Source organism: Balaenoptera ricei, chromosome 2, assembly GCF_028023285.1.
Source record: "Balaenoptera ricei isolate mBalRic1 chromosome 2, mBalRic1.hap2, whole genome shotgun sequence".
NCBI classification, from domain to species: Eukaryota; Metazoa; Chordata; class Mammalia; order Artiodactyla; family Balaenopteridae; genus Balaenoptera; species Balaenoptera ricei.
Genome location: NC_082640.1, coordinates 110,448,371 through 110,461,504, shown reverse-complemented (window position 1 = coordinate 110,461,504; position 13,134 = coordinate 110,448,371). Strand labels below are relative to the sequence as shown.

Sequence of the window (13,134 nt, the reverse complement as noted above, 5' to 3'; positions counted from 1 at the left end):
TGCCTTTAAAACTCTGATTTGACTATGAAACCATAAACACTCCCATCAGAACACTAGCCATTTGTCCCAACATTCAATTTCTGTTTTTTATGGCATACATTTATTTGTTCAGCCTTGAAGTTTTAGCCATCTCAAATTCAGAAATGGTCTTATTAAGTTGTTTTATGTTTTTTCAAAGGATTTTTTTGGGGGGATGTTATTTGAATTCCAGGAACACAGGAGATTTCTAGAAGCAGCATGAGACTGCTGTAACAAGTTATTTTGGGCAACCATCTATACCTCAAAACTTTAGCTCTCCATCAGTTTCATAAGTGTATACTTATCTTCACCATTATTCTCTCTAAGCCTGCCATTTGGATAGGTGCAGTCTTTGACTACTGATACAGTAATATGCTTTTTATGTTTCTGCCTTTCAATTGAGGTCAGTTGACAGATTGTTGAGAATGAACTTGTGGAATCATCCTGAAATGCTTTTACAATTATATGCAAATGGTGTGAAAACTGTTAGACCCCTGTGTGACATCCAGCTGTAGGAACTGTGGCCATGAGATTTTTGCATAAAGTAGTGAAATTCTGAGTGGCAATCAAATGGGGAATTCTCAGAGCAACACATTTTATTAAAGGAAGATATGTTTTGAGCCCAAGAGGGTACTTTTCCCGTTGCCAAACCTTTGGGTCCAACTGTAGCTGCTGTGATGTGGAAAATCTCTGTCTTAGGACCTGTTGAAATTAGGGATGACACTTTAATTCTTTTAAATTCAGGAGTCAGAAGATAGGGACTAGTTAGATATTGTTTAAATATTCCCATTAGAAGTTTCCAGCCTTCTGCCAAAGGTGGGATTGGTTTAAATGTTTGAGCAGACATAGTTCCAAGTGTCCATACCCACAGCTAAGCTCCTAATCACAAGGGGGACTGCTTCAAAGTCTGGGGGTGCTCTGACATTTTTTATTACACCTCCTGCCGTCAGAACTTACTGACATTCAATCATAAATCTCTTAACTTCACCTGAGGCAAATTTAATGGTGATGTCCAATTTTAACCTTCCTCACCTTCTCTCGGGCATTGTGGGATAAGTCTTTCTCTAGGCCCTAATAGAAACATTAGACCATGAACAGTAGCATACTTTTAGGACAAAGAAGAATTCTCAGTAGGAATTTTGCAAACATTACATGCTCTTTTTCCTTTCTGCCAGATGGATAATTAACATTCTGGTTGAGGGGAATGGCGTTAACTTGCATGATCGCCATAATCTCTTAACCATCTTTTAACAAAGAGAGGAGAAATAATCCTTATGTAGAGGTGTTAGAGGTCTCCTGCGAGTGTCCCATAACAGATTCATCATCTCTCCATGAAGTTTTGGAAAATGCAATATTTTGTAACTTCTACATGCAAACCTTTAAGACATTCAGGCTTGGATTCAGTTTTCAATTCTTGAGACTTTGGGTAAGTTACTTAAGCTTACGTGGTTCTCATGGGTATAGAGGGAGTATTGTTAGTACTCGTCTCATAGATCTGTGAGAATTAAATCAGTGAGGCATAGAAGCACTTAACTAGGGCCTAGCACTGGGTAAGAACTCATGAAATGTTGGCTTATCTCATCTTCCTCCTCCTCCTCTTCCTTTTCTTCCTCCTTCTCAACTGAATATGAATCTGCCTATCTTATTACCACACCTCTATTTTTAATTTTTGTGGATTTTTACTGCTTGTCCACAAAGTGTTATCTTCCTGCCTCTTCATTAGTCAACTAAGGAAAATGAGCTTGCCAGACAGCAGTGATGATGCCAGCTGTCTTTGCTGAAACAGACATAAACACTGGGTTGGAATGCAGTGCTGGGTTACCCTGCCCCTTTCTTGGGAGAGCCTTTTGTTTAAACATTGCTGCATAGAGAATTACTGGTATGATGTAAAAGTCATCTCAAAATAACTAACTCATATGGCAGATTTTATGAAATGACACTCGGTTAAGATGAATAAGGGCCTTCCTTGATTCCCATGGTAAGCGTTAGGATTTGTGAAACTTTGATACCAATACGTCTTCCTCAACAAAAGCAACAACACAGAAAGGAAGCAGACGCATCTTATGAAACCATTGCCTATAAATTATACTCCTCTGTAGGATTCTCTATATTTAATCAGACATAGAATTCTTCTAAAGATCATATTTACATGAGAAACCCTTACCAAAGAGTGGCTTTGAGCCCACTTGCTTCACTCTATGTAGTACTACAGTGCATTTAAAATTCTATCCAACAATAAATTTTTTATGGCATTTTGTTTCTTTAGTCTTTTTTTTTTTTTTAAATGGTTTTCAGCTGTAGTAGGGTAGTAGAAAGAGCACCAAACTAGGAATCGAGAAACCTGGATTTGAGTCCCACTTCTGTTGGTCACTAGCTGTGTGACCAGGGGCAAGTCTGGTCTCTTTTAGCCTCTTTCTGGTCTCTTTTAGCCTCTCTGTATGTAGGTGACAATGACAACATCTGTCATACCGGCCTTAGAGAGTGTTAGTATGTCTCAAAAGGAAGTTGGAGCCACACAACTTCTCTTGCGGAAGTTTTATACAAATCTCGTATTATCGTGATGTATGAAAGTATTTGGGACATTTTATAAAATTAGAACACATAATGTGAGACAGTTAAGTTTTGTTTTTGTTTTCTCCAACAGAGGGACTATAGGGGAAAGGGAGAGACAGCAGAGTACCTTCATCTCTGAGAGTCACCATGCTCCTCCCTTCTTTCATGAGGGGTGTGCTCTGTGTTGGATCTTTAAACAAGAGAGTGCCCTCAAAGCACCCTGCCTGGGTCCTTACTCCTCTATAAAATGTAAAAGCCTATTTAAATCCCTTATACTGTATAATTGGAAAGTCATTGTTCAAGAGCAGAGTCCTTAATTTGGAAATGCAGATTCAACTTAACATACACGATGATTGTTCCTGATTTAAAGTTCTCATAAAAGGAAACTCCACAAATTGGGTTCACATATTTAAAAAGACACTCCTAATTTTTGAAAAGGAAGCTATCTGTCTTACCAAGAATGTACCAAGCCCATTTTTGAGGGATGCTGTGCAATCGAACACTGGCCTTTGAACCTTAAGCATTCAATGAGTAAGAATCTCATATGTACAGATTCTTTTTTATAATCATGAGGAAGGGGTTTATCCCCTCTGTATACTCCTATATCTCCCATAGATGATGATATAAACCACATAGTGACATGAGCCCAGAGATGCGTTGAGGATCTCAGTATCTTATATTCTCATGGAGATCATGTGGTAAGCTGATATTTGTTTATCTTTATGTAGTGAAGTTTGGAAGAGGTAAGGGAGAGGTGAAGAAAGGATTCTCTGAAGTCTTTGGGGGAATCTTCAATGCTCATACCTTGTAGCATATCTGGGTATATGAGTGGGTTGGTTTAGGGGTCAAAAAAAAGACAAATGCAAAAAGGAGCCATTTTTCTTATTCTTTGATAACCAGCTGTGACTTTGGCTAGAAATTTATTGACCAAAATAATTCTATTGACCAAAATTTGGCCTCTATTTAATTATTTTAGCGATTCGCCAGTTTGTTATAATAAGGCCCAGCTTGGAGTGCTTTTGACTCATAGTCAAATCAGAATTTTAAAGGCAGAAATTTTGCTTCTGCAGTATTTTGCTTCCTTCTTGTGACATTGTAGGAGTACAAAGAAAATCATAAAATAATAGTCTTTATGAAGAAAACAGAAATCATTGTGGTAATATGTAAACTCTCAATTTCACTACTTTCTGCTTATAATTGTCTTCTTCTCTTTATCTAACCCTAGTCTTTGACCATGCAACAACTCTCCTTGTTAAGGCTGACTCTCCTCATTTGATCTTGAGCCCATGTCTTCATCCTTTGGGGCCTTCCTTTATCTATTGTCCCATATTTTATCCCATCTTTCACTTGTATCATCAATATCTCCCTCTTCACTACTTCTCAGCATAAAAACATGCTTAGGTTTCCTTTGTCTTGAAAAACAAGACAAAATTAATAGCAAAGTCAAAGCCTTGATAGCAGTATAGGTTATTACTCATTACCTTCTCTTAACCGTCTGCCTTTTCTCTTGCTCTTTGCAATATATTTTGGTGTTCAGTTACTTTGCTAAAATTCCTATCTAAAACTGTTCCTCTAATCTCCCCTTCTAATCTGTTTCTTTTTCAGTCTCTTTGCAGAATTTTCTGTTTTCCTGAGTTCCTCATTGATGCTCTTTCTGATCTCTTTCTACTCCATTCTGTTCTGATATTACTGCTAAATTCATCTTCCTTAAGTTTAGTTGTGAACATATTACTTTCCTGATCAAAACCCATCAATGGTTTCCCGTTTTTCTATGAAGTAAGCATGAATTTCCCACCAACCTGGATTCAAATTTTTTTTACAACGTGACATCACTTTATCTTATTTCTCCCGACATGTGTCTAAAAAACAGACGAAGCGTAATTTTTCCCTTGTACAAATTTAGCAAATTTCCCAGTCTTGTATAATGCTCCTCCTCTTGGAATTCCCTTTTCTTAATCTCTACCTGTTGAAATCTTACCCTTTAGTGAGGGGCAATTTCAAATGCTTTTCCCGAAGGATTTCCTGATCCTACAAATATGATGTACTCTCTCCTTTCTTTGACCTTCTCTGATTTTTTGTTTGATGTCTATTGAATGGGTCTCTTTCTGCTTTGTATTGTACTAATTTAGTTATCACTCCTGTACTCCTACTCCTGCAGTGTTTAGATTCTTTGGAGAAAAAATCCTTCAGAGGGAGAAGAGCTAGAAAGCTATTGCCAACCTACGTTTGTGTTTATATCTTCTATCTGAAGAACAGTAACACTGCATTCTATCCTAGGGTGGGTGGGAGGAAGACAGGCTGGCACTAATGTGTCCAGAATCACACGTAAGAGGCAGCATTCAAAGCTACCTAGGCCTGAATGAGCAATGGAAGGGAGCAGTAACTGGTACCCAGAAGAAGTAACTGTAGCTGGAGGAGGGCTCCCCAAGAGGAGCTGTGGTCTTCATTAGTAGAGGACACACCTATTGCAAAACCATAGTCTAGGAGGGAGGGAGCCAGGGAGTAAATATCTTGACCCTTTTCGCATTCTACCTTCTCATCTGCTGCTAGTGTTTTCCAGTGGCTAAACCCAGTAGAAGCCAGAGTGCAGGGGAGCTTGTTGATCTTGACTGAGTCCAAAAAAGTCAGTCTCCTAGTGCTTAGTGATGTGCAGAAGGGTAGAGTGTGAATCTGAATGGACAGATGGACAATTTCCCGTTAAATAATGGAAGTTGTAGATAATCTATCTTAGCAGTATTGGGCTCAGATGGAGTCACAGGGCATGGCTGTGCCAATGGCTGAGCAAAAAAAGCTTTGCATTGGCCTTTTAGGTCCAGAATCAATTAGGAAATCTATAGTAAGCAGATAGAATGACTGCAGCTAATTCTTGGATCTTATTTTAGGCATTGGTGAAATATGTTATGAGCATTGAATAGCATCTGCTAAAGGCAATAATTTCCTATTATGGTGAGGCACAACAGATCTTTCCATTTGGGGTAGAGTAAAATCCTGTGCTTGCTTATTGGAAAAAGAGTCGGAGAAGAAGTCACCCCAGCAGTGTTGTCTTGGAGAGAATGTCTGTCTGGAGTTTGCAAGAGGAAATGAAAGACCTGAAGACTTCCCAGGAAGCAAAGTGCTTTGACACTGAGCACAACCAGAGAAGGTCACTTGGTAGACCAAATTAAGATGTATAATTTAGTATGTGGCACCTGCAGAACTGCTGCATTTTAGTCAAAGCAGAGTGAGGCAGTGCTGCTTGAAATAGTCCTGTGAACTCAGCATGGAATTATATTTAACCCCACTCCATAGTGCTTTCCTTGTTATTTTGCTTTTTTTTTTTTTTCCCCTCCTAAGACTTACAATTCTTTTTCCTCTGGTTTCTTAGATGGAAAATGTGTGCAATGATTCAGCACTGTACTGCACTCTGACTTGCTAGTGGATTGTCGCAGAGAAGTGTTTGCCCTTCTCTGAAGCCTTCTTTTGATGTGGAGCACACTGGAGTGCTGAGGTTGAAGTTCATTTGCTCAGGGCAGACTTGTTCAAAGAGGAGGAGTTTTATAGTTTCTTGGTCATCTAGTAGGTATCACCAAGTAGTATTTTGAGTTAGTGGATTGCAAACTTAGAGATTAAATTTCTCATGTCACAAAGGAGCTGAAATTTGAAGGACGAAAGTACATGAAGTATGTTTATCCAGATACAGGCACTGGCCGGGATGCTAGACTGATGGCTGAATTCTGACAGTCTGTCTTTGGTTGAGAGAGGGAGATTTGGGAAGAACCATGGATAGTTATTCCATGCTCCAGAGGCAGTGCTATAATTATTCATTGATGATAGTGGAGGATGTACACAATGAGTTATTTTGATAAAAATAATTTCAAACTGTGGAAGAGAATGGGGAAGTAGGTTTGAAAATGTTTGTATTTCTTTGCAGTAATCTGTCTTAAACTTGTTGGTCAAATGATCCTAAAACTCATCCTAGGACCAGAAAACATGAAATTATCTTTTCTTTTCCATAAGTTTCCTCTAAGATGCACTGTGGTTGCCAAATTTGAGCCAGTTGGATTGTCTTTGTGTCGCTCATGTATCAAAACCTGTATCCTTGTGCATTCAAAGGAGAAACTTGTTCTTTTCAACTGACACTACCTTATAATTAAACTACAATTCTCAATTCCTACCTTCCACTGCAGATAATGTTTTTGCTTGAAATTTTTTGTTAAATGATAAGGCCCAGTGAAAGAGGTACTAGGAGTACCTTCTTTATTTGTTTATATGATCATTGGAAACTCAGAAATTATGAACACATGGCATGAACGTTTGCATCTGGATTTGGACCCCCAGAATCTGGTAGAATAGTATTTCATCTTGGAAGCAGAGAAACCTCTGTGACATTTTAAAAAAATTTCCAGGATTCTAAGAATGGAACACTTTTCTTTGACAATTCATGGGGAATTATTTTGGCCAAGTATCCTGCCACAAACCACATGGCCGATGTTGATATCTATGACCCCAAAGTCACACTTTTCATCTTTTATACCGTACGGTTTGATCCCTAGTTGACATGGTCTTCATCATGGTATGATACCATGGTTGTGACTTTCACTATTTTTACAGTATTTCTCTGCCAAAGAAAATGTAGCAAAGAAAATTATAGAAGGAAAATGTAACAGGTCTTTAAGAAGGGTTGGTGGATAAGGCTGAAGCTAAGACTTTAAGGATATAACTGGGTATGTGACTCCTGTTACTCTCAGGGGAGGGAGGAAGAAAGGCTTGCTAGTATTATGGAAGACCTATGGTTTAATCTAACATGAACTTCTGAACCATGGCCTCAGTTTGACTACACTGAAAGATTTTGAATCTAGGGTTTACAGACTTATAATAAAAACATAATAAGAAACTAAACTATTTAACCTTAATTTCTTTAGATACAAAATATGGGGAATTATCTTACTACCTTTTTTTCTTTCTCAGCTTCTTTTGGAGTCTCTCTTTCCTCCATTTATTCCTTGAATATCTTTGTTCCCAGTACTATACTCTGTAACCTTTGCTTTCCTCAGGCTGCATACTCTTCTTGAGTAACTTCATCCAACTCAATGACTTTAACTCCATATTGTTTGCATTCTGATAATCTTTGTCTTTTAATGTTGTGTTTAGACCATCTACACTTAATGTAATTGTTGACATGTTTAGATTTAGGTTTATCAGTTTTTTCCATTTGTTTTTACTTTTTGTTTGTTGCCTTTTTTTGTTCCTCTCTTTCATTTCCTTTTTCTCATTTTATTTTTAGTTATTTGAACATTTACTATTATTCTGTTTTAATATACCAGTTGTATTTTTGATTATATCTTTGTATATTTTTAAAAATGTTTTCTCTAGGGATTACAATATACATGCTGAACTCTTTACAGTGTACTTAGAATTAAAATACTATTTTACTTCATACCATGGAGGTCCTGTTACCCACTCTCTTACGTTGTAGTTGTCTTGTGTATTATATGTACATACATTGCAACCCCACTGAACGATATCATATTTTTTTGCTTTCAACTGTCAAACATCTTTTAAAGAACTCAAGAGAAGAACAATATTATATTTACACAGATGTTTACCATTTCTATTATTCTTTCTTCATTCTTGATGTTACAAGTTTCTTTCTGGTAACATTTTTCTTCTGTCTGAAGAGCTTCCTTTAGCAATTCTTTTAGAGCAGGTCTGTCAGCAACTAATTCTCTTACTTCTCCTTCATCCTTATTTCATCTTCATTCTTGAAGAATATTTTCACTGGGTATAAAATTCTGGGTTGACAGGTCTTTTTTTCCTCAGCACTTTAAAAATGTTCCACTTCCTTTTGGCCCTGATGGTTTCTGATGGGAAATCTGCAGTCACTTAAGTCATTTCTCTATAAGCAATGCATCATTTTTCTCTGGCTGTTTCAAGACTTTTTTTCTTTGTCTTTAGGTTCCAGCAGTTTGAATGTCAGGTCTGGGTATAAACTGATTTGGGTATATTCTGCTTGGGGCTCACTGAGCTTCTTAAATCTGTAGGTTTATGTGTTTCACCAAATTTGGGAAGTTTTCAATGATTATTTTTTCAAATATATTTTCTGTACTAGGCTCTTTCTCTTCTCCTTCTAAGACTCTGGTGAGATAAATGGTAGTCATTTTTTTTTGTAGCATGGGTCCTTGAGGCTCTGATTATTCACTTTTTCAGTCTTCTCTCTCCCTGTTGTTCAGATTGGGTAATTTCTATTGATCTGTCTTCAGGTTCACTGACTCTTTCCTCTACATCTCCATTCTGCTATTGAGCCTATCTAATAAGTTTGTTCATTTCATTACTGTATTTTTAAGTTCTAAAATTTCCATTTGATTCTCTTTTATATCTTCAGTTTCTATGCTGAGAATTTCTCTCTTTCCACTCATTTCAAGAGTGTTAACTCTTACTTGCTGGAGCACTTCTGTTACAGCTGCTCTAAGTCTTTGTCAGATAATTCAACATCTGTGTCATCTCAGAGTGGCATCTGTTGATTAATTTTCCCATGGGAGTCGAGATTTTCCTGGTTCTTTGTATTGCTGAGTAGTTTTGGGTTGTATTCTGAACATTTTGAGTATTATAAACTCTGAGTCTCGTTTTCCCTTTTTTCAGGCAGCCAACTTGGTTTAGTTCAGGCTGAAAGTTCCGATGAGCCTTCTGTTTGTTGTGGTTTTAATATCAGTTCCATTTTCAAAGCTTTTGCTGGGTTCTTTTGAGCTGTCACATTCATGTGCCACCCAGTTGCCACTGTAGGAGGTCTATCTCTTAGTCCTAAGGTCCATCTGTTAGTTTTTTTTCAAAGTCTTTTGAATGCTGCTTAGGATCAGGTCCACACATACACAGCTTGGGGGTGAATTCAGGAGTTTATAAACAACTGATTGGGTCACTTACTAAGCTTCGCATATTTTGGGGCTCTCTGGGGCTCTTCAGTCCTCCAGCCGTAAATCTGAGACTTTATTTATCCACCTCTGCTTCAAACTTCCTGCAACTGTGCTGACATCTGGGGCCAAGGAGGGACAGAACAAAGAGAGAAAAAAAGGAACAGGGTTTGCCCCACTGTCTTGGGACTACAGTTCCTCTGATCAAAGAGGAACATTCTCATCTCTTAGAGTTTTAGTTGCCAGCAGGCTCCTACTTCTGCTGCTATCACTGGCAGGAGATGTCTTTTCTACTTCTGATTCTGAACTAGAAGCTTTCCCCTAGAACTTTCTCTGTTTGTGCTGATACTCACTTCCATCTTTCAGGATGATTTGAGTCCAGGCTAGGGGACTACTGGAGAGAAAACGGGCAAATTGAACTGCTTTACTGTTGGGTGACACTTCAAAGTTTGGTCCTCTTTTCCAATTGGCTTGCTACTATTTACTTTTCAGAGTACTCAAATAACTGCTCCATGCCTTCTGTACAGGTTTTTAAGCTGTAGTCAGTGATTGAGACAGGATGGAGTGTGTTTACTTTATCTTACTTAGACCTGGAACTCCTTATATATTATATGGTTACTCCTAAATGTGTAACTCTAGTCTATATGTCCTTCCTAAGCCCTACCATGTTGCATCTAGCAGTTTCTTGCACGTGTGCTTGAATGTTAAAATTCAAAATTTCCAAAACTGAATTAATCATCTTCCCCCAAAGCCTTCTTGCATTTCTTATCTTTGTGAATGGCACCATATTTCTACCCAATCACCTATCTAAAATCGTGGAACTAAACTCTTTTCTATTACACATATCCAATTAATCACTAGGTCCTATCAATTCTATCTTCTTAAATTGATTTTCTCTTCTCCATCCACATTACCACTGCCCTGGTTCTGACTATTAACAATTCTTTCTGAAATAGTGAAAGGGTCTTTTAGGGACCTATAACCCTAGTCTTATCCCCTATTGGTCTAGTCTCTACATTGCTTCTGGAGTGATCTTTCTATAATACAAATCTGAATAAACAGCATGCCTTACCTAGGATTCTTCAGTGATTCCCCATGGCTCCTGGGATGTTCAAGCTCCTTAGCCTGTGTTCAGTACAGTCTCATACCATACTTCTGGTCCCCGGTGCCCTGATCAGAGGAGGAAATTTAGTCCTAAGAGCATGGGGCAAACCCCTGTTTCTTTTTTTTTTTTTTCTCTCTCTCATTTCTGCCCCTCCCTGGTCCCAGACATGGCACTAGAAAGAGCATTTTGTATTAAAGTTTCTGTGTGGAAGAGGCAGTAAAGTGAAGTGGTTTTTTCTTAATAGTAGTTTCATGCCTTGAATTATGGCTTTATTGCTGTAAAATCCAATCTCATAATTTCCTAAACTTTGGATTTAGTTTCCCAACCATGACTAACATACCTAATACTAACCATGACATTTTCTCCATGTATATAATCAAGACTTATAAAGACAAGGAGAAAAAAGTAGTTAACCCTATAGTAGAGCACTATATGTCTATAATCTTCACAAAAGATATAGCCTTCATATGAGTCTCCTTCTCTTTATTTTCTGTATTAGAATTTTCATTGAGTTCTGCTTGACAGGTACAGATGTAATGAATTTCTGGTGCCCTGACCCTAGATTATGTTGTTTAAGGGACAGCCTTAGAGAACAGCATTTTGTCTGATCAGAGGTGCCGAAACTAACCAATGAGTGGTAAAAGTAGCAAGATGTGAGACATATTTGAAGAAACAATGTGAGTAACACCAAGCTAGCAAAATAAAAGAACTCTTCTTTTCAGATTTCTTGGAAAACTGGTTCATCAGTAGAAGGCAGTAGATGAGGAGCCACTTTACCTACAAAGCCATGAAATGAGACAGACCTGGGTTTTTATCCTTGCTTCTTCTGAGCCATATGACCTTAGACCAGATCCTTGATGTCTCTGAATTTACATCTCTTCATCTGTAAAAGGGAGATGTGAGATGACAAAATAAAAGTGTGCGCATGTATATGTTCAATACATTAAAAATTCCCTCTCTTAGGGAATAAGCTTTTAGAATAAGCAATCATGTTTTCAGCTGAAATCATGGCATCAACTTTGTGCTGCCACTTTGGACAGATTATAAAAAACTTTAACTCTTCCCCTTCTCCCACATCATGCGCTTCTCCTAATCCAGGGAAATTGAGAAGATAAGAAAAACTAGAGGAGAATGATCCTTGAAGGCAAAACTAGGCCTCTCCCATTTTTCTGCAACTTAAAATAGCACTTCTGCAGCTTCACTTCAGCTTTTTTGACAATCCCTAAATTGAACTGGTGATGCTTGGCATCATGAACCGTGGATATTGGCAGCTGTGCAATTGCTTTTTATAACTGGTTGTTATAAAACCACCCCCAATAAAAAACCACCTCCAAAGTGAGTTCTTGGATATATTCAGAGAGTTTGTACCAATAAGTATTAGGTATCTATATACATGTGTGTCTTTAGGAAAGGCAAGGAATGAGCATTTTAGAAAAGTTTTAGAGATAGGCTAGATGAATGAGAACAATCCCACGGAAAATTGTGCAAGAGGCAAGGCCTCTGCTGGCCTCCCATCTCTTATGTGCTTTCTCTCTTCATGCCCTTCTAACCCTTTCTGTGAGTACCCTGAGTCCTCCTGGAACTTCTGGGTTGACCAGATTTTTGCATGTTTTTCTTTTTACCTTCTATTACTTTTATCTTCATCTGTCTTCGTTAAGAAGTTTCTATTAAAAAGCTTCCTCCTTTCTCTCTTCCTTCACTCAAAATGTTCTTTTATGTAGCTTTTTACTATTTAGACCCATTTAGGAAAGACCTGAGATCTCACTAAAGAAATCAATGGTTAATAAATGGTTATTGTGTTACCCTTCCCAGGGAATTTCTTTTAAGCTTGGAAATGTTGAAGACTGGGCAATGCCTTCATTTAAGAAATGAAGTATCATAATATAGCATTCTAAGCTCATGATTGTTTGGAGGGATGTTAGCCACAGAGACACCCCTGGGATACTACACATCATACGAGGGAGCAGACACCTTCACTGCCCTTGTGACACTTCAGCCACTTTGATGGTGAAGACATTGGAAATCCATACAGGACCAGCAGTGGCTTACAGATTTTTCCTTTTTCTCTGCCATTCCATTTGGCTTCAGATAGGCAAGAAGTAGGAAAACAAACAAAACACTTGATTAAGGCTTCTGGGTTACTTCTTTAAATTTCAAAATTTAAAATGTTCACTTTTCACTCTTTTGGCAAAATATATGAATTGTGTCCAGAAGAGACTCAAAATTTGTGACCTAATATCTTCCCCCCTCCCCCACTGCTTTAAGTTAAATAGATAATTAATCTCAAATCTTAGAAGGTGCTTCTTGGAGAGTAATGTTTCCTAAGCATCTCAAAGTCCCCTTTCCTCAGGATTTCTGGGAGGTATGTTAGCTCTGTTTTATAGAAGAACCTAAACTGAAGCCTTGAGAAGTCAAGAGACCCTGCTTAGGGTATACATCAAGTTTCCACGTGGGGAGAAGGGACTTTTGTCTTGGGGCTAAAGTTAGAGCACTCTCGCATTCTCAGGTGTAGAAAAGCTTTGCTAGTCAAGGGTGAGCTGGGAGTGGGGAAGAGGTTGCAATCAGCCTCCTGGC

At 38.1% G+C, this 13,134-nt stretch overlaps 1 protein-coding gene and 1 long non-coding RNA gene across 5 annotated transcripts in view; one reads left to right on the top strand and one right to left on the bottom strand.

The window, feature by feature from the left end:
• FMN1 (formin 1) overlaps positions 1–13,134 on the top strand; it is a 452,266-nt gene that overhangs the window by 23,441 nt on the left and 415,691 nt on the right. The gene's annotated exons all lie outside the window — the stretch shown is intronic.
• Positions 1–13,134, bottom strand: part of LOC132359526 (uncharacterized) — a 28,567-nt gene that overhangs the window by 14,184 nt on the left and 1,249 nt on the right. Inside the window, exons 2-3 of one of the 2 annotated variants that reach the window (XR_009500865.1) lie at positions 11,364–11,443; positions 10,528–10,625 (exon numbers count right to left, since the gene is read on the bottom strand). The exons of the other annotated variant lie outside the window; for it this stretch is intronic. This is a non-coding gene — a long non-coding RNA (uncharacterized LOC132359526). The remainder of the gene's footprint in view (positions 1–10,527; positions 10,626–11,363; positions 11,444–13,134) is intronic. 2 annotated transcript variants of the gene reach the window in all.